This window comes from Nycticebus coucang, chromosome 10 (assembly GCF_027406575.1).
Source record: "Nycticebus coucang isolate mNycCou1 chromosome 10, mNycCou1.pri, whole genome shotgun sequence".
Lineage (NCBI taxonomy): Eukaryota > Metazoa > Chordata > Mammalia > Primates > Lorisidae > Nycticebus > Nycticebus coucang.
The window spans coordinates 122,313,538-122,337,752 of NC_069789.1; the positions used below are offsets into that span (position 1 = coordinate 122,313,538).

Genomic DNA, 24,215 nt, shown 5'->3' on the forward strand with positions numbered 1-24,215 from the left:
AGTCCTTGTCTCCTGTTTTCCTTTCTGAATTTCAGATGAATAGAGAAAAGCCTTTTGCATGACTAGTCTTGGTAAACCAACTCTGCTGTCTTGGTTTTTGGTACTTTGTGATACAAAAATTCAGAGCTTTGATCCTTTTCCTCTCAGAAAAAAACCGTTTTCCTGTTTGCTTTCCTTTGCGATAGTCTCTCTGTTGTTCTGTCATAGAAAGTGATATGAGGTTAAAAATTCCCTCTCAATTCCCTCTCATCTCTTCTGTCCTTAAGACCTTGTGTTGAGGCCAACGGGGAGCCCTTCGGAGAAGGGAATTATCCTGCCAGGGCCTTGGTCTGGGAGTAGAAGAATGAATTTATAGACCATGAGTGAGTGAAGGAAAGGAAGACAATTTGCTGGGAAGAAAGGAGAGAGGAAAACTTCTGGTGCAGCAGAGGGGGTCACAAGCAGGTTGCCCATATTGGCTCTGTGTGTGTGTGTTGCGGGGGGGGGGGGGGGGACATTAAGCCTTAAGTGTCCTCCTGGTGATTGGTGGCCCACTCTGGCTGGCTCTTTCAAATTGAAATGGCTCATGGTTATTGGCTCCCTGTTGGGGCTAGCGGGCTTCCTTCCCCCAGTCCCTTGGGCTTCTCTCTTCCTGATATGTCCCACCCTGCAACAGATATGGACTGAGGGATGCAAAGGCCAAGCAGGCCCTCTGCAGCAGTTCGGAAACTCCCTGCTGGGGATTTGCCAGGCCTGTTGGCTGTCCCCATCCCCTCTGCTCACCCTCCTTCTTCTCTAGGCCCCATTTCTAGGGTCTAAAAGCCTTTTGACTCACTTCTCCTTGGTCTCCACAATTGTGGACACTAACTGTCAGGTTCACATTCAGCTGCCAGCTTCAAAATGCCTAGAAAGTCAAGATTTTTCTTTCTGGGCCTGGAGCGGTGGCTCACGCCTGTAACCCTAGTACTCTGGAAGGCAGAAGTAAGTGGATTGCCTGAGAGTTTCAGTTCTTACTGTTTTATTTATTTATTTTTTATTATTTATTTATTTGTTTGTTTTTGTGAGACAGAACCTCACTGTGTCGCCCTTGGTAGAGTGCCGTGTCATGAGTGCTCACAGCAACTTCAGATTCATGGGCTCAAGCAATTCTCTTGCCTCAGCCTCCCAAGTAGCTGGGACTATAGGCACCCACCACAATGCCCAGCTCCTTTTAGAGATGGGATCTGGCTCTTGCTCAGGCTGGTCTTGAACCTGTGAGCTCAGACAATCCACCCGCCTTTGACTCCCGGAGTGTTGGGATTATAGACATGAGCCACGGTGCCTGGCCTTTGTTGTTGTATTGGGTAAAGTGACATGGTTTCATAGCTCACAACAACCTTAAACTTCTGAGCTCAAGTGATCCTCTTGCCTCAGCCTCCCAAGTAGCTGGGGCTACAGGTGGCGGCCACAACACCCAGCTAGTTTTTCTATTTTTAGTAGAGACAGGGTGTCATTCTTGCTCAGGCTTGTCTGGAACTCCTGAGCTCAAGTAATCCACTGGCCTCCGCTTCTCAGAGTGCTGGGATTACAGGTGTAAGCTATGATCCCTGGCTCTCATTAAAATAAATTTGATAGCTTTTCCCTTATTAAAAAATCTGCTTTATTGAGAGTCCTGTTTTCTTCTTTTTTTCCAGTGTAATGAAGAGAAATTTTGTTTATGAGCAAAGAGAACACTTAGAACACTTCGAAAGAGAGTTGGAAGTGGGTGCTTCATCATGAATGAGAAGAGAGGAGAGAAACAGGGAATTATGTTTTCAGTGAACCCTCTGACATTTGGCATGGTAAACAGGGTGATCAAAGCCAAATGCTGCTCTCCTGGAGGCCACAGCAAAGGCCAGCCATGGCCTGAAAAGCTGGCAAAATGGGTAAGAGCTTCTCCCCATTAGGACTCCTGATTTCTGCATTCTGGGAGGCCGAGGCCAGTGGGAGATTGCCTGAGCTCACATGTTCGAGACCAGCTTAGAGCAGACCAAGACCTCATTTCTAAAAATAGCTAAGCACTGCAGTAGGTGCCTGTAGTCCCAGCTACTCAGGAGGCTGAGGCAAGAGAATCACTCGAGCCCAAGGATTTGAGGTTGCTGCTAGCTATGACAGCACAGCACTCTACCAAGGGCAACCAAATGGGACTCTGTCTCAAAAAAAAAAAAAAAAAAAAAAAGCCTCCAGATTTCTGTCTCTCTGGTGTCCAGTCCGACACACTGAAAAAGTCCTTATCTCCTTTTTTCCTTCCTGGATTGAAAGTTAATGAGATGAAGGAGCCAAGGAAATTTCACCCCAAAATATGATTCTTTGATATACAGATTATTTTAAGTCAAATGCCATTGATAATCAGGAAACATTGAACAAAGCCTTTGCTCTGTCTACCTAAAATCTGAGGAAGTGCTGACTTCCCTATCACATGCTAATAGACCTGGCTTCAAGGTCATTTGAAGCACAATACCTGTCTCTCAGGTTAATTTACAAATCAATCTGTTTCCCTCCATCTACCCATCTCTCCTAGCAATGACTTATTGCACCATTGTACCTATACTTTCCACATTCTCCCCACTTCCTTCCAAAAGCCATCTATAAAGGTATCTAGCCATCACTGCAGCTTCGAGAAATCATTCTTGTGGTTCCCCCATGTGCATGGTATTTGAAAATAAACCTTTCTGCTCATGCTAGCACACTGGAGGCTGAGGCAGGTGGATTGCTTGAGCTCACTGGTTCAAGACCAGCCTGAGCAAAAATTGAGACCCCCCCCCTACTAAAAATAGAAAACCTGGGGCAAGAGGATTGCTTGAGCTTGAGTTGGAGGTTGCTGTGAGCTATGATGCCACAGCACTCTCTGCAGGGCAGCAGCTTGAGTCTCTGTTTCAAAAAAAAAGAAAGAAAGAAAATAAACCTTTCTCTTATTAATCTACCATAATTGTGAGTTGATCTTTCAATGAACCAGCTCAAGAGGAAAGGGTAGGTTTCACCATGATTCCTACAGCTTCAGTAATTGGCAGGATCTCAAAGCTAGTCTGCTCTCCTGAAAGCAACAGCAGGAGGATTGGAACCTTAACACCAGCTGGCACATGGTGAGATATTTTGTTTACCAGTCAGGCTCCCAGTCTTCCTCTCTGTGGGCTCTGGTTGAGCAGATGATAAAAGATCTTTGTTCTTTTCATATTTACAATTAATAAGAGAAATGTTTTGTTAATGTATAAATATTCATATGTTTGATTCCATCTCCTCTCAGAAATAGATTCTAACTGCTGTCATTGTTATTACTTGTTTTTATTTTGTCGTTTGTTTTTCTGTGCTGCTTTGTCTAAAGAGGGTTACCATAGGGCAGAACTCAGGCGTAGCCCCCCACCCCCACCAGCCCATTGTTCAAACAGGCCCTGCATTGGTCTAGCTAGTTTGGTGTCTTTTAAGACAAACTTTGTTGCAAAACAAAAAACATATGAAGTTTCCTTCTTGTCCTGTTTTATGTCTCTGAGTTTGACTTTTCGACCGAGTATTCTCTCCTTAGTCTCCGCCATCCAGAAGGCATGTTTTCTCAAGAACACATCAGGTGGCCAGTCTATTAAAGACTGGGAGTCTGGCACATGTAAGATTCTAAGCAGCACTCAGTGTGTACTGAATGTGTCAAACTCTGAAGAGTGAGTCTTTTGTCATCGTCTATTCTAACATAAGTCTATTTCTGAAAGTGAATTTTTGAGAATCTTGAAAATAGCCTTTTCGATAAAGAGGCTTTGGGCCTTATAAAGAGGCATTGAATTAAGTTGCTTTTAGAAGAAATATACTGTAGAAAATTCTAACTATAAATAGCCAGAAGATAGATCCTTGGAACTAGAAAATCTCTTTAAAGAAAATCTTAGAAAGCTCTCATCTTAAATAATTGCCTTATTTGTATTTATAAAAAGATCAAATTGAAAGAAAAACAAGCATCAGTGTGGTAGCTAGCCTTAAAAACTTGCCTAAAAGAACTGATGAGCAGAAATCTGAATTAGAACAGAAGTTATGATCTGTCTCCACTGTAAACCCCCCTGCAATGTATACTCCTCTCTATCCTCAATTACCTGTCCCTGATCCCCCAGAAGATCTTTTAGACAATAAACAGGGCCCTTGCCCCCTCCCTTCACAAGGCGAACTAATAGTGTGAATGGCCCCCGTCTGTGGCCCTGTTTACTCCAACTCTGACATGTTTATAGTTTGTCTGAGAGAAAAAAATAAGAAACACACATGAGAAGCCTATGCTTTTGGGAACTATGCTAAAGTGTTTTAAGAAAAAGTTTAAAAGAACTTTGCTATGTCTCCAAGAAAATTAAGAACTTCATGTGAACAGAAATAATTCAAATACCTCATTGTTCAGGTGATTATAGTATCCCTTGAGATAAAATCAATTTTACACCTGTTATTAAAGTTCAAGTGTCCAAAGATTAGAAAACTACCACCTCTATAATATTTCTAGGTTTACTAGATTTGACTATGAGCTTATGTTCTTAATTTTAAACCTCTAAATTCTGTGAGGCCTAAGGACATGTTCCCCATACTTAAGCCAGCAGCTGCAGCACAGTGTAGCCCACATGGCCCCTTCTTCCCTGCTCTAACTTTGCCCCCTGGAGATTCTAAGAAAAACTAGATGTTCTGGTTTCCTGCTTTCTACCTTAAATTCTACACCTAGTAAGTAAATTAAAAACACAGGTCCTGTCCTTTGTGGCCATCTTTGAAGCCACGTGGCCATGTGAGATTTAGGAGGACAATGAAAAGATATTGGAAAAGATGCCTATGTTATAGTTTTATTACCAGAATTTCTTTCTTCAGTAGGTCCTTAGTCTCAAAAATTCAAGAAATAAACCCATGAGCCACAGATCAGTGATAAAATAACATTTTGTTAAACAGAGAGGCATGCAAAGAAAGTAAAGAATGCCAGAGGTTTTGGCAGAGAAGAGACCCAAATTAGAACTCCCCTGTATAAATTCTTTGTCTAAAGGTAAATACCAGCCCTAAGAGAAATTTTAGCCAAGACTTAGTAAGTGAAAAAAACACCTTTACAAGCTAAATGAGTATTTTAACAAATAAATAAATGTAGTCCTTCCACTAGAGCAAGGTTATTACATCTTTATAGTTTTTTTTCCTCAAGAAAAAAGATTGAGATGTGTGCTCCTTACTCAAGGTAAAACCTCCCAGAGATGTTTCGGACTGGTTTGTTCTTAACTTCACTAAAGTTTAGAGTATAGCCTAGACAAAGCAGCCTGTTTGTGCCAAAAAAACTGGGGGGTGGGCAGCACCTGTGGCTCAAGGAATAGGGTGCCAGCCCCATACACCGGGGGTGGTGGGTTTAAGCCCAGTCCCAGACAAAACTGCAAATAAATAAATAAATAAATAAATAACTGGGGGGTACCCTGTTCAGCTCTGAGTGGGGGAAAAAAAGTGTATCAATGTTATATTCCATAAAATGTCTCTCGTTTCATTTATAAAATGTAATAATTTGGTTGTTTGGATTGTTTGAGAAACTGAATCTTTATAAAAAGAAAAAAAGATTCTTACCTTTTAAACCTTGTAATTATCAGTTTATCCAAGTAAATAATTAACTTCATAGTAAACTGATCCTATTTTATGAAAAGTGTTTTTTGTTTTGTTTTGTTTTTCGAGACCAAGTCTCAAGCTGTCATCCTGGGTAGAGTAACGTGGCATCATAGCTCACAGCAACCTCCAACTCAGGCTCAAGTGATCATCTTGCCTCAGTTTTCCTATTTTTAGTAGAGACGGGGGTCTTGGTTTTGCTCAGGCTGGTCTCAAACTCCTAAGCTCAAACAATCCATCCACCTCGGCCTCCCAGAATGCTAGGATTATAGGCGTGAGCCACCGTGCCCAGCCTAAAAAGTGGTTTTTTGAGAGTAAAAAAATTAAACAGAAAGGAAAATGGCTTGTATAAGAAAAGATCTTGTGTGATAAATTTTGTCCTGAAACAGAAAGGTTATTTAAGAAAATGAAAGGCAGGAGAAAAAAATGAAAGGAGGTTAAAAATGTTTGTAGATTGTCTGTACAGGTTAAATGAAGCTCATAAAAGGAAAATTGTAAAAAAACTTACATATGACCCAGTTGACTACGTATTGCCTTTAGAATCTTTTGGCTTATAATCTTGTTTGAACAAATGTTTTAAGCCTTTAATATTTGACAAACTTTCCAAAATCAAAACTCTAAATTTGGTCGTTTTGAAATATTAAGACCACTGAAACTCTGAGAAAGACATATTAGGCTTATTTAATTTTGTCAAAATATTGTCAAATATGAAATGGTAGTTAATTTTATGTAAATTACATTTATATATGTTCCAATATTATAAAATATTGGTCTGTCTTAGTGTATATTATCGGTAATAATGTTAATTCATCTCAGAAAGTGTTTTTGTAACTGTCTATGACTTTAGAGATTAAATACCATTAGACCATTAGACTAGAGACAAACTTCCAGGACTTAAATTAAAAAGCTAACATGTTGGTGATGCCCGTAGCTCAGTGAGTAGGGTCCCAGCCAAATACACTGAGTTTGGCAAGTTGGAGCCCGGCCCAGGCCTACTAAACAACAATGACAACTGCAACCAAAAAATAGCTGGGCGTTGTGGCGGTGCCTGTAGTCCCAGCTACTTGGGAAGCTGAGGCAAGAGAATGGCTTAAGCCCAGGAGTTGGAGGTTGCTGTGAACTGTGATGCCACAGCACTCTACCTAGGATGACAGCTTGAGGCTCTGTCTTTGAAAAAAAGAAAATTAAAACCTAAATATTCACTTAAATTACTCAACTTTAAATCAGATCGCTAGAGACTCTTAAGACTAGGTATTATCTTAAGAACTGTGCTAAGACTATAAAATGCTCTCATTTTGTAAACCTTAGCCTTAAAATCCAGAACTTGTAGATATTTATAAATGACAAGTTTCATTCTCTTGCCCTGAACTCAATCTTGACTTCATCCCTATCAGTATAAGAAAGCCAGAAAGCCACAAACGTATGTAAGGTGATTGAAGTCATGCAGAAGCCAGGAGAACACTTACAACACTGCCATCCCCGTACGAAAGACTAATGAGTTAACTTTAACACAAAACTCAAAAGTCCAGATACCATACACAATGGTCACTCTTATAAACACCAAAAAGCACCATTAGTTGACCAATTCATGCCTCCCTGAATATCAAAGTTTACTATGTAAAAATCCAAAGTTGATTATAAAAGTTATGTACAGGGCGGCGCCTGTGGCTCAGTCAGTAAGGCGCCGGCCCCATATACCAAGGGTGGCGGGTTCAAACCCAGCCCCGGCCAAAAAACTGCAACCAAAAAATAGCTGGGCGTTGTGGCGGGCGCCTGTAGTCCCAGCTGCTCGGGAGGCTGAGGCAGGAGAATCGCTTAAGCCCAGGAGTTGGAGGTTGCTGTGAGCTGTGTGAGGCCACGGCACTCTACCGAGGGCCATAAAGTGAGACTCTGTCTCTACAAAAAAAAAAAAAAAAAGTTATGTACATAAGATATGCCCTTAAGATTAAAAATTTTTTTTTTTAATTCTGAAAAAGTTCTTCCACATTCCCCTTGCCAAGAATCAAAGGTCAATCAAATACAGGCTTTGCCACTGTATTTAATATGTTCTATATTAAATATACTCCTTCGAAAACAATTAAAGTACTCCCCTTATAAAATAATGTATTTAACAGGCCTCCACCAATCCTCTATACTTTAACAAAGACTCCTAAAAGAACCGAAAAAGACTGAATTGAACAGGCAGTTAAAAGCCCTGCGAAAAGAAGCAAAGAATTAATAATTAATTGTGTTCTGTTAAGTCTTTCTCTCCAAAAGATCAAGTCTAGATCAAAGATGAGAACCGAAAAAGAACTTTGCACGACCAGTCTTAGTAAACCAAATCTGGTATCTTCCATTTTGGTACTTTGTGGATGAATCTTCATAGCTTTAATCCCTTTCCCCTCTGAAATAGTCCTTTTGGCTGTTTCCCTCTGTGATTGTCTCTGTGTTCCTGTGTCATAATGAGTGACACTAGATAAAAATCTCTTACCTGTTACCTCTCTAAAGACTCGTCCTGTGACCATGTGGGAGCCCTTCCTTTTGGTCTCCACAGTGGGGCGCACAAAGTGCGGGATGTGCCTTCAGCAGCGGCCACACAAGTGGCTGGAAACTTGAGATTTTTTCTAACCACGACATGTCCTCAGGAGTGTCTGTCATGAAAGTCCTATTCAAAAAAAGCTTCTGTCATCTTTCTCATAGCCTATTACTGAAAGAAAGGAGAGTTAGGGGATTTTTCCCTCTGAGGAACTATTCAATTCAGTTTGGGGATAAATGAAATGTTGCAGAAAGATAAAGGCCGGATGGAGAGAGAATGACCCAAACACCAAGATATGGTGCAAGGGCTTTATTTTAGGCGGCAGAACCACGCACAGCAGACTAGAGTCCAAAAATTGCGGCGCCCCCTGGCTTGCTCAGTCTTCTCCCTTTTCTCTCCAGTCAGGGGTTCCTCATTCACAGGGGCCTTTCTCGCTGGTCAGCTTGAGCCAAGCTGCAGAAGACGGGCTTGCAGGCATTTACAGAAGCAGAAGCAGGCCTTAGTTTCCAGTCACCAGAAAGTTAAGTTTCTACGGATTCCTAAGTTTCTCCAAGTCACCACAGGGAGGCCCTTGCAGGTGTCTCCTTGGGGCTTCCCGTGAGAAGACTTTTGTTCTCTCAGACCTTACCTTCCCCGGGCATCCTCTCTCAGTACCACTGAGGATTCTAACTATGATGGCCAAGTAATGGAGTTTCTAAATTAAATAGAACTCCCCACCCCCTTATTTTTAAAAAATAAATTCTAAAGATCTCTCATTCTAAATAATTGATTTATTTAAATAATAGAGGAACGAGATGTCAAAACAGAGACACGCGATGTTGTGGCTAGCCTTAAAATGCTCTCGGCAAAACTGAACACCCAAATCAGACCTAAAAGACAAAAATAAATAGGTAAATAAATAAAAGTGTTTTCTACACTACCCCCTGCAGGACCAACCAAAGGCAGTTGGAGTTGTGGCCTACGGGCTAAAGTTGTAGCTTTCAGCCTACAGCCTGGGTGAGTTCCCAGTTCCGGAAGGAAGTTTGCTTTGATTCTGTGTAACTCTTGCCATTTGTTGTTCCTTTCCGTTCCACAGACAACATTTAATTTCCTGATTCCTTCCACCGTTGGGGGGAACATGCAGCTCTGGGCTTATGTCCAGATGGTCAGCTGAGACGCTGCGACCCGAGGAAATATGGCTGTTCGTCCTGCTGAAATCGGCTCCCAGTCAGTCCGACTCCTCCCTACTCTTCCTTCCTCTTGGCTGCCTTTGGTGGTGTTAGGTGGAAAGTTCAGTGGATGCTAGCATGACAAGAAAAGAATTTCTCTAGATGTTTAGCATTAAGCTTATTCCATATTCTTAGAAGGAGAATGGAAGGAAAAGAAAGAGAGTAGGGAAAGAGAGGGAGAGAGGAGAGCAGGCAGTCAGTGTGGCTCCCAGAGAAAGGAGGGAAGAATGCCCCCAGCGGAGGCCCAGAGGCCCCCTTTGCTGCTGTTGTTGCTTGCGTGTGTTTTCAGATTAGTATAGGGGTCAGATGATTAGGTTACATTGTTCTCCTTGGTGAGGTAAAGTCCAAGTTGTAGTTGTAGGATAGGATAGGATAGGTAGGAGGTATCCTTACATTGTGCCTGTTAGGTGAGGCCTAAGGCTTTGGCAGAGAGGCTGTTGCAAATTGACAGTCGGGAAACTGTCAGCCCCTTTCTTCCTTCTTAGTAGCAGCTAAACAAGAAAAACAGCTGGGTGGATGTCAAAGCTGGTTCCTCTGTATTTCTTAGGAGTTGGGATTATCAGGATTATGTATCATAAGAGATGGGCAGGGTTTGTCCCAGAGACAAGTCTGAAGACTGAAGTTCCTTCATTGCTGTTTACCCAGGAACTCTGTGCAACACAAATTATCAAAAGCTCAAATTCTCAAAAGCAATTTCAAAAGAGAAGGATTTACATCACCTTCTGTTGGCTCAGCCTTTTCCAGAGTGGTGCAAGAGAGAATTCCTGTGTGTGAGGGTGCCAGCTAGGAAGAAACTTAGAAGACTTGATGGTTACTCTTACTAGGAAACTGTAGGACCAGGTATTGTCCTGTCATTTTTGAAAACTTTCCAAGGCCACCCCTTTCAGGTGCTATGTTTTTAACAATCTAGAGAGAGATTTTTGGTGGGGTCTGGCATTCAGTGTTCCCTGTCAGAACAAAGCCAGTGTCCTTAAAGTCCTGCAGTGAATTGCTCTGGTTTTATGTAACCTTGGTATCCTTTCAGGTCTTCCTTCCCAAATCCTTTCTTACAAAGGGTTTAATTTTCTTCCACTCTGCTTTTAGATGTTAATAAATACCTTGTGTCCTCTGAATCTCACTGAGGCCTTAGGCCATGTATGAGAGGAGAGAAATTTTTATTATTCCATTCTTCAGCAGTCATGGGTGTAGAGTTTTTTGTTTGTTTGCATTGCTTTTTTGTTTTGTTTTGTTTTTGAGCCAGAGTCTCACTCTGTCACCCTCGGTAGAGTGCTCTGGTGTCATCATAGCTCACAGCAGGCTCCAACTCTTGGGCTCAAGCCAACTCTTGCCTCAGCCTCCCAAGTAACTGGGACTACAGGTGCACATCCCAAGTACCAGCTAGTTTTTGTGTATATAGTAGAGACGAGGTCTTACTCTTCCTCAGGCAGGTCTCCAACTCCTTAATCCACCCTCCTTGGCCTCTCAGAGTGCTGAGATCACCCCAGTGACGCACTGGGCAGGGATCGTGGGCAGAGTTTTATAAACATTCCTGAGTTCGTGTGGACACAGGAATGGGTCATCAATTACAGAAATGAGGCAAAATACTTTCCATGTTCACATAACTCTAAAGTTTTTGATAAATAGAAGGATTTTTTTTAATTATTGACACAATAAAGTCATCTTCAAAACTTCATCTAGACATTTTTTTTTCTGAACATCCTGGTCAGGTAGGTTGATGCCAGCTGAGTACATGGCTTAAGGTCATAACTCTGTCACATTTGTAGTAATTACTAATGGAAACCTTTATGACTTTAATTGTAAACCTTTAGGCTATGGTGACTCGTAGGAAGAACTGACACTGGCCCGTCTCTTCTGACTTAGCTGTGTTTGTGGGTTTAGACACTGCACACACTGTCTTTTGGTCTGGACTCTGAGTCTGACATACAATTATAAGTGCTCATCTCCTAGGTTTATTACAGGAAATGGCAATTAATATGAAATAACATTTTGGGCCAGGCGGAGTGACTCACACCTGTAATTCCAGCACTCTAGGAGGCTAAGGCAGGTGGATCGCTTGAACTCAGAATTTGGAGACCAGCCTAAGCAAGAGCAAGACCTCATCTCTGCTAAAAATAGAAAAACTAGCTGGGCCTTGTGGTAGGTGGCTGTACTCCCAGCTACTCTGGAGGCTGAGAGAAGAGGATCACTGGAGCCCAAGAGTTTGAGGTTCCTATCACACCAGGGCACTTTAGCCTGGGGGACAGAGTGAGACTCTGTTTCAAAAAAAAATTAATATTTTGGTTAATACATGTAATTAAAGCTAATATATGTGATTAAAACTAGTATGTATAAAAAATATTCTATATACAAAATACATATGGAAAATAGTATGATTTGGGGGCAAAAGGGGAGCTAGAAAAGATCATACAATGTGAGTTTTGTTAAAAAACATTTTTGCCTCATTCCAGATTTATTAATTGTTTTAAATAAATGAAAATGAGAGATGAAATTACAGATACAAAAGTTGAAAAAGATGATAATGTCTTTAAACATTTCTAAAAATCTTACCTTATAGTCCAATTGATCTTAAAGAAAAGGGTTTCAATGGTATATTAAAATTAACTTCAACATTTTATACACTCATGTAAAGATGACAATTCTTTTCTTTCTTTTTTTTTTTGTAGAGACAGAGTTTCACTTTATTGCCCTCAGTAGAGTGCCGTGGCGTCACACGGCTCACAGCAACCTCCAGCTCTTGAGCTTATGTGATTCTCCTGCCTCAGCCTCCCGAGTAGCTGGGACTACAGGCGCCTGCCACAGCGCCCGGCTATTTTTTTGTTGTAGTTTGGCCGGGGCTGGGTTTGAACCCACCACCCTCGGCATATGGGGCCGGCGCCCTACTCACTGAGCCACAGGCGCCGCCTGACAATTCTTTTCTTTTAAGCAGTATTTTCATGTAATGTTAATAGAGATAGTAACAGATTGTTGCTCACCTTGGGAGCAAACTGCAAAAGAAAAACAAAAAGACGGGCGTAAGGGAAGAACCAGTCTGCTGCTTTATTAGCTTCTTTGTTCAGCTTGATTAGATCTTATCATTTGGGAAGCTGAGTCTCTTCTCTATAAAAGGGTAAAGTTTTTATTCTCATAATCTTTCAACTATTACTTTGGCTGAATAAATGACTATTTTTTGTTGTTTTTTAAATAATATCCTTCAATAAAAGCTGAAAAAAATGGCTATTAATTTATAGTAATCTGTAATACTCTGTTATGACAAGTGTTTTAAACCTTCAATGTTTAACATGCTTTCCAATATCAAAATTCTAAATTCAATCTTTTGGACCTGAATCTAGTTTTTGATATTAATGACACTAAAAATCCAAAAGACACGCATTTGGCTTATTTGGGATGTTAACACAGAGAGGATACATTCATGGTATTTATCTCTTGTTTAATTCCAAGAAAACTAGAATCAATACAGCCTGAAGACTAGAGACCATTCCACGAAGTCTACAACCCTCCTGTATCTAAATCCCACTGGGCCCGGTTGGTTTCCCATGGACCACGTCCTGCTGCTCTAGAGTCCCCGCACCCACCAGCCCAGGGATGACTGCAGAAGAGAAGGGCATGTGACAGAGCAAAGGCCAGTTCAGAAGAATAAAGTTAAGTTAGTTCAGAGCCTCCAAAAGTCTAGGAGGGGCACACAGATGCAGAAGTCTCTCAATTCCTTCACTCAAATGGTCTTAACAAAATGCTCACTTCTTTTCCAGTTGGAACCATAGAGGATATCTCAGAGAAGAAAAAGAAGGCTCCTGGGCGGCGCCTGTGGCTCAAGGAGTAGGGCACCGGTCCCATATGCCTGAGGTGGCGGGTTCAAACCCAGCCCCGGCCAAAAACCACAAAAAGAAAAAGAAGGCTCCTGCTACACCAGAAACCCTTAAGAAACAGTGAAGGAATTCCTCAGAGCTGAAGGTCAATTCCCTGAGAAAGAAGTTTGCCCAAAGATGCTTCAGAAGGCAAGGAGGAAGCTCATCTATAAAGCGCTAAGCTTTATCACAAGGAATATAAGCAGACGTGCAGAACCCAGATTGACTAGCTAGGATGGCAACAGAAGCTGGCAACTTCTACTCACCTGGCAGAGCCCAAACTGACATTCGTCATCAGGATCACAGGGATCAATCATGTCAGCCTCGATGTCCAAAAGTTGCGAAGCTTCTTCACCTTCACTAGATCCTCAGTGGAATCTTTGTTAAGGTCAACATGGCTTCAATTAACATGCGGAGGATTGTAGGTCCACACGGTACATTTGGGTACCCAGACCTGAAGTCAGTCAATGAGGTTATTACAGGATGGTGACAGCAGAATCAATAGGGAAGAGCAGATCAACAGGCTCATTAGAAGAATGAAGTAAGCCTTCTACCCTGACTATTCTGTAATCAGGTCAGTTAATAAACAGTGACTGCTTTCAACCAAAATGCTTTTGCTTTATTTAGCTAATTACTACAAGTCTCTAACTAAAACCAATAACTTGATGTTTATAGATAAATGAATCTCATAACCTTGTTTTTGGCTTTTGGTTTTGGCTATGTTGCTTTAAAAGTTGAAAAGGTTAATGAGTATCTGCCCTCCTTTTTCCCTTATGGCCCCAAACGGTTAATTGTCTGTAAGCCTCTGTGCCTCTAAACCGTGTCTCCTGGCCAGAGGGATCTCACCGAGGGCCTGCAGAGACCAGAGACCCACATCACCCTGGCAGCATGGGTGGCAGAAGAAATTTAGACCCCACTGTTGTCTCTGACATCTTAGCCCAGGGGGGACTTTGTGAACTGAAAATGAAATCCTAAGCCCCTCCAGGGGACTGAATGGACCCCATAGAGGGCTCTGAAGTGTGACTGCTACCTGCCTACGTGCCCCTGTCATCCGTATTCCTGACTCCTGTACCTTGATAAGCCTGTGTACTTGTCCACCCCTCTGCAGAAGTTCCTGTTCCGTTTGTCCCTCCCTTGAAGCAGGTGTTCTGACCTCAGGCTGGGCTTCCCAGCACGCTGGATGGCCACACGCAGTGCTAAGGAAGTCACAAGCGGGGCTCAGGATGCTCGGGGCCCAGAAAGCCAGGGACTGAGACGAGCAGGACTGTCAAGGAGGAAAGGATTTACTGCAGGAGATGCGCCTCCTGTGGGGGGAGGTACAGGGGGCCTCCGAGCCCCCTCTCCGAGCAACCTACAGGATGGGGCTTTACAGAGGGGAGAATGAACAACGCGTGAGGGGAGTAAGTGCACAGCAGGACACACAGGTGCAGCCAGAAGTCCTGCCAGGCCACATCCCATGAGCAGTGAAGGGGGTCTGTCCCCCCCAGGGCAGGGGCTTTAGTTTCATCAAGAGCGACGGATTAATATTACTCATTCTTTCAGCCTTGGGCCCAGGCTGGGTGGGTCCTTGGGCACAATCTTCTGTGGCCTTTCAAACACGTGGTGTAAGGCTCTGCAGTTTTCTCAGGGCTGCAAGGAGCTTCCACTAGTACCGGGAGAGAAATTCCAAAGGGAAGGCGTCAGTGTGACAGAAAGTTGCAAAGTTCTGGTCACCGAATCTTACTGTCTTGGGAACTCAAAACACAAGAGAACTACAAATAATTGTAAAGAAATGGTTTTTGCTTATGGACCCAGTTACGGCAGGCCGCAACCACTTGGGGAAATAAACCTCTGCGTGCCCTATTACGTTAGAGAAGCTTGGTGGTTTGAGGTAGTCATTATAACTGAATGAAAGGAATAGGAGGTTAGCCAGACAGATTTTAAAATGACCGATACAGCATGCTGGGCCCAGTCCTACTGACTGTAGGCCCCGTGGACAACAGTTTTAGATTTATACACAATATTAAGGAAATATCATTTGCTCCTTAGAAAGTGCCATTTTTTTGAGACTGGGTCTCTGTCTATTGCCCGTGCAAGAGTGCAGTGGCATCGTCATAGCTCAGTGCAGCCTCTAACTCTTGGGCTCAAGGGATTCTCCTGCCTCAGCCTCCCAAGTAGCTAGGACTACAGGTGCCCACCACAACACCCAGCTATTTTTTGGTTGCAGTTGTCATTGTTGTTTAGCAGGCCCCGGGCAGGATTCGAACCCACCACCCTCAGTGCATGTGGCCAGTGCCCTAACCACTATTCTACATGTGCCGAGCCAAATCCAAACATTTTTTAAACTTCACGATGGAGATTATGAGTGAACTGCGATTATAAATCCTGTCCCTTATGTTAACCATCTTCAGGAGGACCGCTACACTCCCATACTGTCTGCTGAACTGATGACACTCCTCCTGTGTCACCAACCACCGCTCAGAAATTTCCATCACAATTGGTGCTTTCATCTCACCAACTCTGCCTCCCCTAGAAACACAACATATAGTGTTGAAACCGCAGCAATAAAGTGTTACTGACCCAGAGCGTGGTCCCACGTCTGCGTCCATGGTGACTTCCTGCTCAGGTGGAGGTGGGCTAGGGCTGTCAATGTGGAGAGCACCGTGAGATGAGAGAGGAGATCCCCATGGGCTTGGGGGTGCTGAGGGCTCTGAGCCTGCCTGGGTTTAGAGAACAGGGTCTTCAGAAGGTGAAATTCCATACTGGAGACCTGGGTGTGTTATGAGAAACTCCTGCCTCTGAGAGGAACGTTCCAGGGGGAATAGGAACAAGCCTTGAGGGGCCTTGTCCTCTTTCATAGGAGGAATCAAACTGGGAGCAAGGTAGAAATGGCCTCCTTAGGAACTGAGGATGGCGAGTAATGGGAGCCCAGATCTGCTCCAATGGAGTGAAGCCTTCAAGGTCAAATGAATGTGTGACGCAGGAACGGTGAAGCTGTGAATGTGCAGAGAAAACCCTGGCAGTGTGAGAGTGACCTCCCAGGGGCCTGCACACTCAGCCATCTTACCGCACCAGCAAGGCCACTTTCTCCACGGGCTCTAGGCACTCCAAGGCATTCCTGTCACCCTTCTCTTGAATCTTTCTGTATCTCCACTAGGTTCCTCCAGGCCTCGGTTGCCTGTGCTCCCCACCCTGTTTCCGCCATCCTTTCAGGCTGTGCACTCACATGTCTCCTCTCCTATGTCCTCTGGAACCTCCATCCCCTCTCCCTCCCCAAGCTCAGGCTTCTGCTCAGCCTCTGCTAGGGTCTTCCTAATTTTCACTAAGTAACAAAGCCTCTCTAAGTCTCAGTAATCAACAAGCTTGGTGGAAGGTCCACAAGAAGACAGAGGTGAATATTTTCTGTTGCAAAGCCTCCCCCACCCCCCAAGATGCTTCCACTGCCCCACCCCAATTTCTCTTGCAGATCCAGCTGACCAAATCATTTCCTAGTCAGAGCGGGACTCTGGAAAATACAGAGCCTCCTTCTGCAACACTCTGTCCCCTCTATCCACTTCTCACCCTGGTCCTTTCTACTCTTCACTCCTCCACCTTCCCCCAGGCTGGTGACCAGGACACCCCTGCACCAAACTCCCTCTTTCTCCTGAAAAACTTAATGCCCCAGCACCACTTGCCTCCAGGAAATCCCGGGATTCTCCCTGCTCACACCTGGGGCTTCTCCTGTCTACGGGCTTCTCCCGTTCTCTCACATTTATCCCAGTGCCACGACCCACCGTGGCTCCCTTAGTGGGAGGCCCCTTCTCTAACCTTCCAGCCCATAAGACCCAGGAGACTGGTGTGTAGACATGCAGCATAACTTCTTAAATGGAGAGACAGACGCGCACACACACAAACACACACACACACATAGAGGGCCCATGGCAGCCCCTACCCTAGTCACGCTGCAATTAGGCTAAGTCCCAGGCCTTTGACTCCTGACTCTGAGAGTTAGGGCAAAGACCCTGAGACCGTGAGGGTTCCAGGTCACGATTCCACATTTGTAACAATAAAAGCACAGCTCCTGACAGGTCTCTAGGCCTTGAATGGGATGCTTCGACTGCCCATGACACATGAAGGGATCAGGGAGTCAGAACTTCTCCCCAGGATCTAATTAGGGCCTTTGATCAGTCCCCCTAAATCAGTGGTCCCCAACCTTGTGGGCACCAGGGACTGTTTCCGTGGAAGACCCTGTTCCAGTGGAATGTGGGAGGGAGGAATGGTCCAGGTGGTGGAGCTCAGGCGGGAATGGGAGCAAAGGGGAGTGGCTGCAAATCCAGAGGAAGCTTCAGTCCCTGACCTGGTGATCACCCTCTGCTGTGGGCCTGGTTTCTAATAACCTGGGTCCAATACCAGTGTGTAGAGAAGAGTTTGGGGACCACAGCCTTACCACTAAGATCAGGTGAGGAGAGCAGCACCCTCATGACCTGCCAGTGGTGCACCCTGGATTAGCCCAGACCGTCACGACACCTAGCTCTCTGCTCTGATGCCTGCCGTGCAGCTGTCACCTGCTCACTCCTGGCAAATTCACTCTGAGCACCCAGCAAGGAAGGGGAGGCTACACACACAGCAGACTGAGCCCAGCCCTCAATGCGCCCACATCTGCCATTCCCCACTCCCTGCCCTGACCGCACTCTAAGGTTCTGCTCAAGAGCTCAGGCACTTCACTACCACACAGATACCCTGGGGATCTGGATACCGTGCTGGCTCACCTGACAGAGGTCTTGGGGTACAAGAATGAGGTCGTGCTGTTCTACAGCCCTGCCAAGGGATGCTGGAAATGTCAGACCCCAGAACATGCTCTAAAGCAAGCTGTGCTCATGTCTACCTGGCTGGAAGTGGACCCCAATACTCACCTCCCACAATATACACACCAACCTGCCCTGAGTTCACCAAGCCTGTCCCCGGCCACAAGGTTAGCACCTTTGACTCCCTTTGCACAGCCACCCTTCCTGACTTGAGTCCCAAAATGCCTTCAACTTTACCTGCATCCGAGCTCCCCTGCCAGCCATCAATCCCTCCTGGCTCTCTGGCCTCCCCTGAATCCTGCTCTCCATCTTGTCTGTGTGCTCTGTCGCATGGCCTCCTCAGTCCGTATGTCTGCTGCTCCTTCTCCACCCCAATGTCAGGTCATTAATGTGTGTCCTCAAGAAAATTATTCTTTCCTCATGTCTAGGTCTCACCCACACGTCCCTCCAAGTTGGAAGAACGTATCCTCCACTTCAGGCAAAAGCTCAGTTGCTCTTCCCTTAGCAGGTGGGCCGACACCCCACTCAGCATCCTCAGCTCCATCCTCAGTTCCCCAAAATCAAAGCCCTCAGGCATGGCCCAGTTAGACCATCAAAAACCCCAAATCACACCCCACACCCCAAATACCCACTCGAGCAGTACAATTTTTCATGCCAAGGTGGCCTGCTTAGGGCCCCATCATTCAGGACCCCACCTTCCTGCCCACTCCTGCTTTCAACACCAAACCTCCCAGGCAGATCCCTCAAGGACCCAGACCAGACTCAATGTGAGTAGGAAGAGAAGAAGACAACCGAGATGAGACAGTTTCTTTCTCAAACCCCGTGCCCTGTTTGTGGCTCCTCTGTAGGAGACCCACACCGACTTGGAGAACACAGCAAAAAACCCCAAGTGGTGAGAACACCAAGGTCTGCCTTGAGAGGACGGCCAGGGTCAGGTACCAGGGGAGGCCACATTGGGGACCGACAGCTGCTAGGATCTGTGCTACCACTAGAGGGCGTCCCTCTCTCACACTGCTCCCTTAAGGGCTCCTTATGTTTAACTGGGTGTCAGGAAGTCAGGACTGGTGGTTAGCGCCCCTGAGGGGAAGAGCCTTTGCCTTCTATTGGAGGTCAAGTTACTGTTTGGCTCACAGCCACACCTAATATGGCCATTTATCCCTGACCCAACCTCAGGTCACCTTCTTTCTTTTCCCAGCTTAAATCACTCCCTGCCTCTCCCTTACTTAGAAAGACTCTTAGGATTCCACTGGGCTCCAGTCAGTTAATCCAGGAGAATCTGCCAATGTTAATTTACCTAGGATGGGCAGGGTGGCTCATGCTTGTAATCCCAGCACTCTGGGAGGCAGGTGGATTGCCTGAGTTCAGGAGGTGGAGACCAGCCTGAGCCAGGGGGATACCCCCTCCCCAGATCTCTAAAAATAGCCAGGTGTAACCGCAACCAGTGTAACCCAGAGACTCCCATAAGCCCAAGAGTTGCTGTGAGCTGTGACACCACACCTCTCTACTTATGGCGACACACTGAGACTCTGTCTCAAAAAAAAAAAAGATATTTAATTTTCTCTACAGTCACCAAAGCCCTTTTGCCACAGCAGGTACCTCTCACAGGTCACAGGCCAAAGTTCCCAGTTAGGGAGAGGGGAGCCCTTATTCAATGAAACACTGAATTGGGGCAACTTCAAAATATTCTGGGTTCATATACACCAGATTTAGAAAACACCATCCGTTTCCTGTCTTGTGTACTTAATTATGGCAACTCTAGTTTCTGTTATCAGACTCCCCCAGTCCCATGTGAGGGTCCTGCCCCTCATCTCTGATGTTTGCACTGTTACCTAATGTGGGTGTTGATCTCTTCGGAAGGTGGTGACTTCAAGTAGGAAATGAGGTCATTGAGTGTGTCACACGCTCATTGGTCCAGAACACTGCCTGTCTGCTTCATGAACCTATATAAGAGCTGACTTCTAAAGCTGGGACTTCAGAATTAGTTCCTGACAGAACTTATTAGTTCCTGACAGAACTTACACTGACGGAGAGAAGACTCATTATGGATTTCTTATCTTTGTGCTTCGCTGGAGTAAGGATTTCCCTTCTATGTTTTTCTATTATGTTGAAGTTCCTCATAGATAACTCTCCTTTCCATTGCTGGGACTGTTTTACATTTTTAAACTTTTTAAAATTATTTTACATGGATCGACTTTTTTCATTTATAATAGGTAAAGTCATAGATATGGAGATAGAAAAAGTGGCTGATTTTCTCATCCATCAGCTATTAACTTGTGCATTAATACCTCCTGCAATGAAAACTAGAATGGAACTAATCTTAAAGCAGATTATTCCACTTCTAATCAGGAACATACTGACATACATCCTGAAGGAAACAGCTTCATTTTTCTGCAATCAGTTGTCTAATGTCAAAAACAACATTATAAATTTCTTCAGAAATAACAGAAATAGCCAACAAGAACAAGTAAGTGTGGTTTAAGATCTACTTATAAATTTATTTCTGTGTTATGCATTGCTGGGAAATCAGAAAGTACAGGACCACCTATGAGTTTTAAATCCATGACATAACATTACAAAATTACAACAGGAATCCTTACAGCAATTACTTGCCAAATGGAATGGAAGTTTGAAAAATTTATAGCAGAGGCCAGGGGGGTGGATAGCTTGAGCTCCAGGCTGAGCAAAAGCGAGACCCCATCTCTAGTACGAGTAGTAAAGCAAAAGGATCTCTTGGACGCAAGAATTGGAGGTTATGATGCCACAGCACTCTACCCGGGGCAACAGCTTCAGACGCTGTCTCCAAAAAAAAAAAAAAAAATTTACAGCAGAGAATTAGGGCTACATTATGAATGATAAATCTTGTGCATTACGTTAACCACCTTCAGGAGAACAAATACACTCCCCTATTATTTACTGACCCAGTGATGTACGTTAACTATCTTCAGGAGAACAACCACCCTCCCTTGTTATTTGCTTACCCAGGGATGTATATTAACTATCTCAGGAAAATCAACACACTGCCCTATTGTTTGCTTACCCAGTCAGCTATGTTAACTATCTTCAAGAGAATAATCACACTCTCCTATTATTTGCCTACCTGGGGATGTGTTTGTGACACCATCAACCACTACTCAGAAAAATCCATCATGAATAGTCGCTTTCATGTTACCAACTCTGCCTCCACAACAAAAACCACCCATGGTATGATTTTAAAATTTCCATTACTTTTTCCATGCTCTGCATTGAACCTCCTACAATAAAGGGTTTTTGAAATGCATTGTGGTCTCATGTGTGTTTCCCTGGTGATTCCCTGCCTTGGTTGGGGTGTCTCTGGCCTGTAGTCTGAGAAGGGGAGGCTTCTCCGTGTGGAAAGAACCAGGGAGTCGGGAAGGAGATCTCCAAGGGTCTGGGGAGCTGAGGTCTATGAACGGGGAGGTGTTAGAGATGGGGAATGCTGGAGGTTCCTCCTGAGGGTAGTTGAGAACCTCGTGCCTCTGTGGGGGAAGTTCCAACGGGAATAAGTACAAGCTATGGATGCTTTGAGGGTGCTATCCACTGAGCCAGAGGCGCAGCCCTTTTTAGGACTCCTTATGCTGTTTTTTTTTAGGGCTCCTTATGCTATGTTTATTTAGAGCTTTTTATGCTATGTTTTTTTAGGGCTCTTTATGCTGTTTTTTTTAGGGCTCCTTATGCTATTTTCTTACGACTCTTTATGCTGTTTATTAGGTCTCTTTATACTATTTATTTAGGGCTCTTTATGCTGCTTTTGTAGGCCTCTTTATGCTATGTTATTTTTATGGCTCTTTATGCTGTTTTATTGGGACCCTTTATGCTAATTTTTAGGGCACTTTATGCTATGTATTTTTCAGGGCTCTTTATGATTTTTTTAGGGGTCTTTATGCTGTTCTTTTAGGACATTTTATGCTTTATTAGGGCTCTTTACCCGTAGGGCTCTTTATGATGTTTTTTTTTTTTTTCAGGGCTCCATATGCTATGTTTCTTTTGGGCTCTCTATGATGTTGTTTTAGGGCTATTTATGTTAATTTTAAGGCTCTTTATACTATGTTTTTAGCATTCTTTATGCCATGATTTTTGTTGGACTATTGATGCTCTTTTGTTAGGAATTCGGGGCTGGTTTATTGGGGTTCTTCATGCTGTGATTCTAGGGCTATTTCTGCTAATTTTTAGGGCTCTTTATGCTATGTTTTCCTTAGGGCTCCTTATGCTATGATTGTTATAGGGCTCCTGATGCTGTTTTGTTAGGACTTTCTGTGCTGGTTTTCTGGATTCTTTTATTTTTTTGTTTGTTTTTGGTTTTCTGGATTCTTGATGCTGTTGTTTCAGGACTATTTATGCTAATTTTTAGGGCTCTTTATGCTATGTTTTCTGTAGGGCTCTGTTAGCTGTTTTGTAAGACTTTTTATGCTTTTTGGGGGTGCTCTTTATGCTTTTGTCTTAGGGCTATTTATGCTCATTTTTAGGCCTCTTATACTGTTTTTTAGTGCTCCTTATGCTTTTTTTTGGGGGGGGGCTCTTGATGCTTTTTTCTAGGACTTTTTTTATGTCACTACACAATTAAACTTTTATAGAAGCTTAAATTGTGGTACAGAAATACATTTCAACTGATGTTAAGTCCAGCACCTAAAAGGGAGAAACTTTGGCATGGAAACTTTCCCTCCTCTATCATACTAAGATGAAATTAGATTACTCTTCAATCTAGTTTTCTCTTTTCCAGGCTTTGTTCCACACAAATGTGCAGGTTTTCAATTAGAATTCTTAAATTCTTAAAAAAAAAATCAGACCTAAAGCCAACAATCAGGTCTACTGGGATACTGTTCAAAAACAAAATCGTTTTGATTATTGGTCCTGAAAACCCAAAACCTGAACACCCAAAAGCGTTAGGTGCTATGCTCATTACAGAATCAAACTGATCACGCTGATTGAAAACTTCCTCAATGAAACTCTCAATCAACACACTTAAAGTAGAAAGTGTTCCATACCACTTGACTTCAAACCAAGTAGATTTTATGTTTAGACTCACTAAAAAAAGGTGTTTCATTTATAAATACAGAAGGAACAAAAGATCACGGTATCAATCCAGTGATTATCAAACTACAGTGAGAAGAAATACAAAATGTCGTCAACTGTGCTGTTGGCTTCCTTGCTTGCATGACTCAGCATTTGCACATATAGTTAAAAGATGCCGACTCTTGAGAGCCTCTCTCTCAGTCATTGCCCACTGAGCACTTATTTATTCACTCATTCATATACTCTGCTTCATGGTGTTTATCTCGATAACCTGGAAGATTCTCACTCTAGGCAGTTGCTCATTTCATCCTGTGAATTGCCTGGTGACAGAAAACTGAACTTAGAGAACACAGGAAGTCAGAACACTCACATTCGTCACAAAGTCACAGAAGTTCAGTCCCAAGATGAAAAAGACATTGATTTGGCTTGGAACCAAAGTTTACAGCATATTATTAGTGGAAACGGCTGCTAAAGTAAAAGTGAACATCAATGATCCAAGCTGACCTGACTTACTGAATCTAGTGTGAACTTTATGCTAAACTTTCTCGGGAATCCTCTTAATAATAAAAACTCTTTTATTACTATTTAGCAAGTGAAGTAAGGCTAATCTCATTAACTGATGAGTAGAGAAGTACATAAGATTTCCCCAGTTCACCCAATACACCCTAATCCCCACCCATAATTCTCTGTGGGTCTTCCTTGCTGATCAGCACTGGAGAAGTTTATTTTGGTGACTGTCATCCAACGGAATCCCTACCAGTAAAAAGGAGGCCAAATTCCCATGCACTGAAAAGAAAATTAAGCCCATGGACTATTTCCCCTTTTCCCCACCTGGGGTGTAAGATTTGTACGTCAACCACGGGGTGTTGACAGTGCATTGCTTTATGTGGAGGGCTTGGGGGAGACAGCATGGTGAGGGAGGAAATCAATTAAAGGAGTCTAAATGCACAGACAAATAATTTTAAAATAGTAATACGCAAAATACACAACTGGAATCGTTTTAAGAGGACCCAACTTGTGGAAGGAAAACTTTAATGACTGCTGTTGCAAAAAACACCCATATGAAGTCGAAATTGTCCCAGTAACATTAGTAAAGAATAAGTGCTAGAAAGTGGAGGCAACTGGATGTAAAATTCTGGCAGCAATGTAAAAGAACCGTCCCAGATGGTTAGGCTGAGGCCAACGCCTAATGAGGACGAAAGCCTTGTCTGCGTGGAATTTTGGAGGATACCTCGAGAAATATTACACTGTGCACAAACCACATTGAATTGTTTTCACAAGTGTT

At 43.7% G+C, this 24,215-nt stretch overlaps 1 long non-coding RNA gene across 1 annotated transcript in view; it reads left to right on the forward strand.

Moving 5' to 3' along the window:
* The window catches only part of LOC128595842 (uncharacterized), a 33,494-nt gene extending 20,307 nt beyond the window's left edge, over positions 1-13,187 (forward strand). Inside the window, exons 7-8 of the long non-coding RNA XR_008382996.1 lie at positions 1,653-1,883; positions 13,044-13,187. This is a non-coding gene — a long non-coding RNA (uncharacterized LOC128595842). The remainder of the gene's footprint in view (positions 1-1,652; positions 1,884-13,043) is intronic.
* Positions 13,188-24,215: the final 11,028 nt, after the last annotated feature.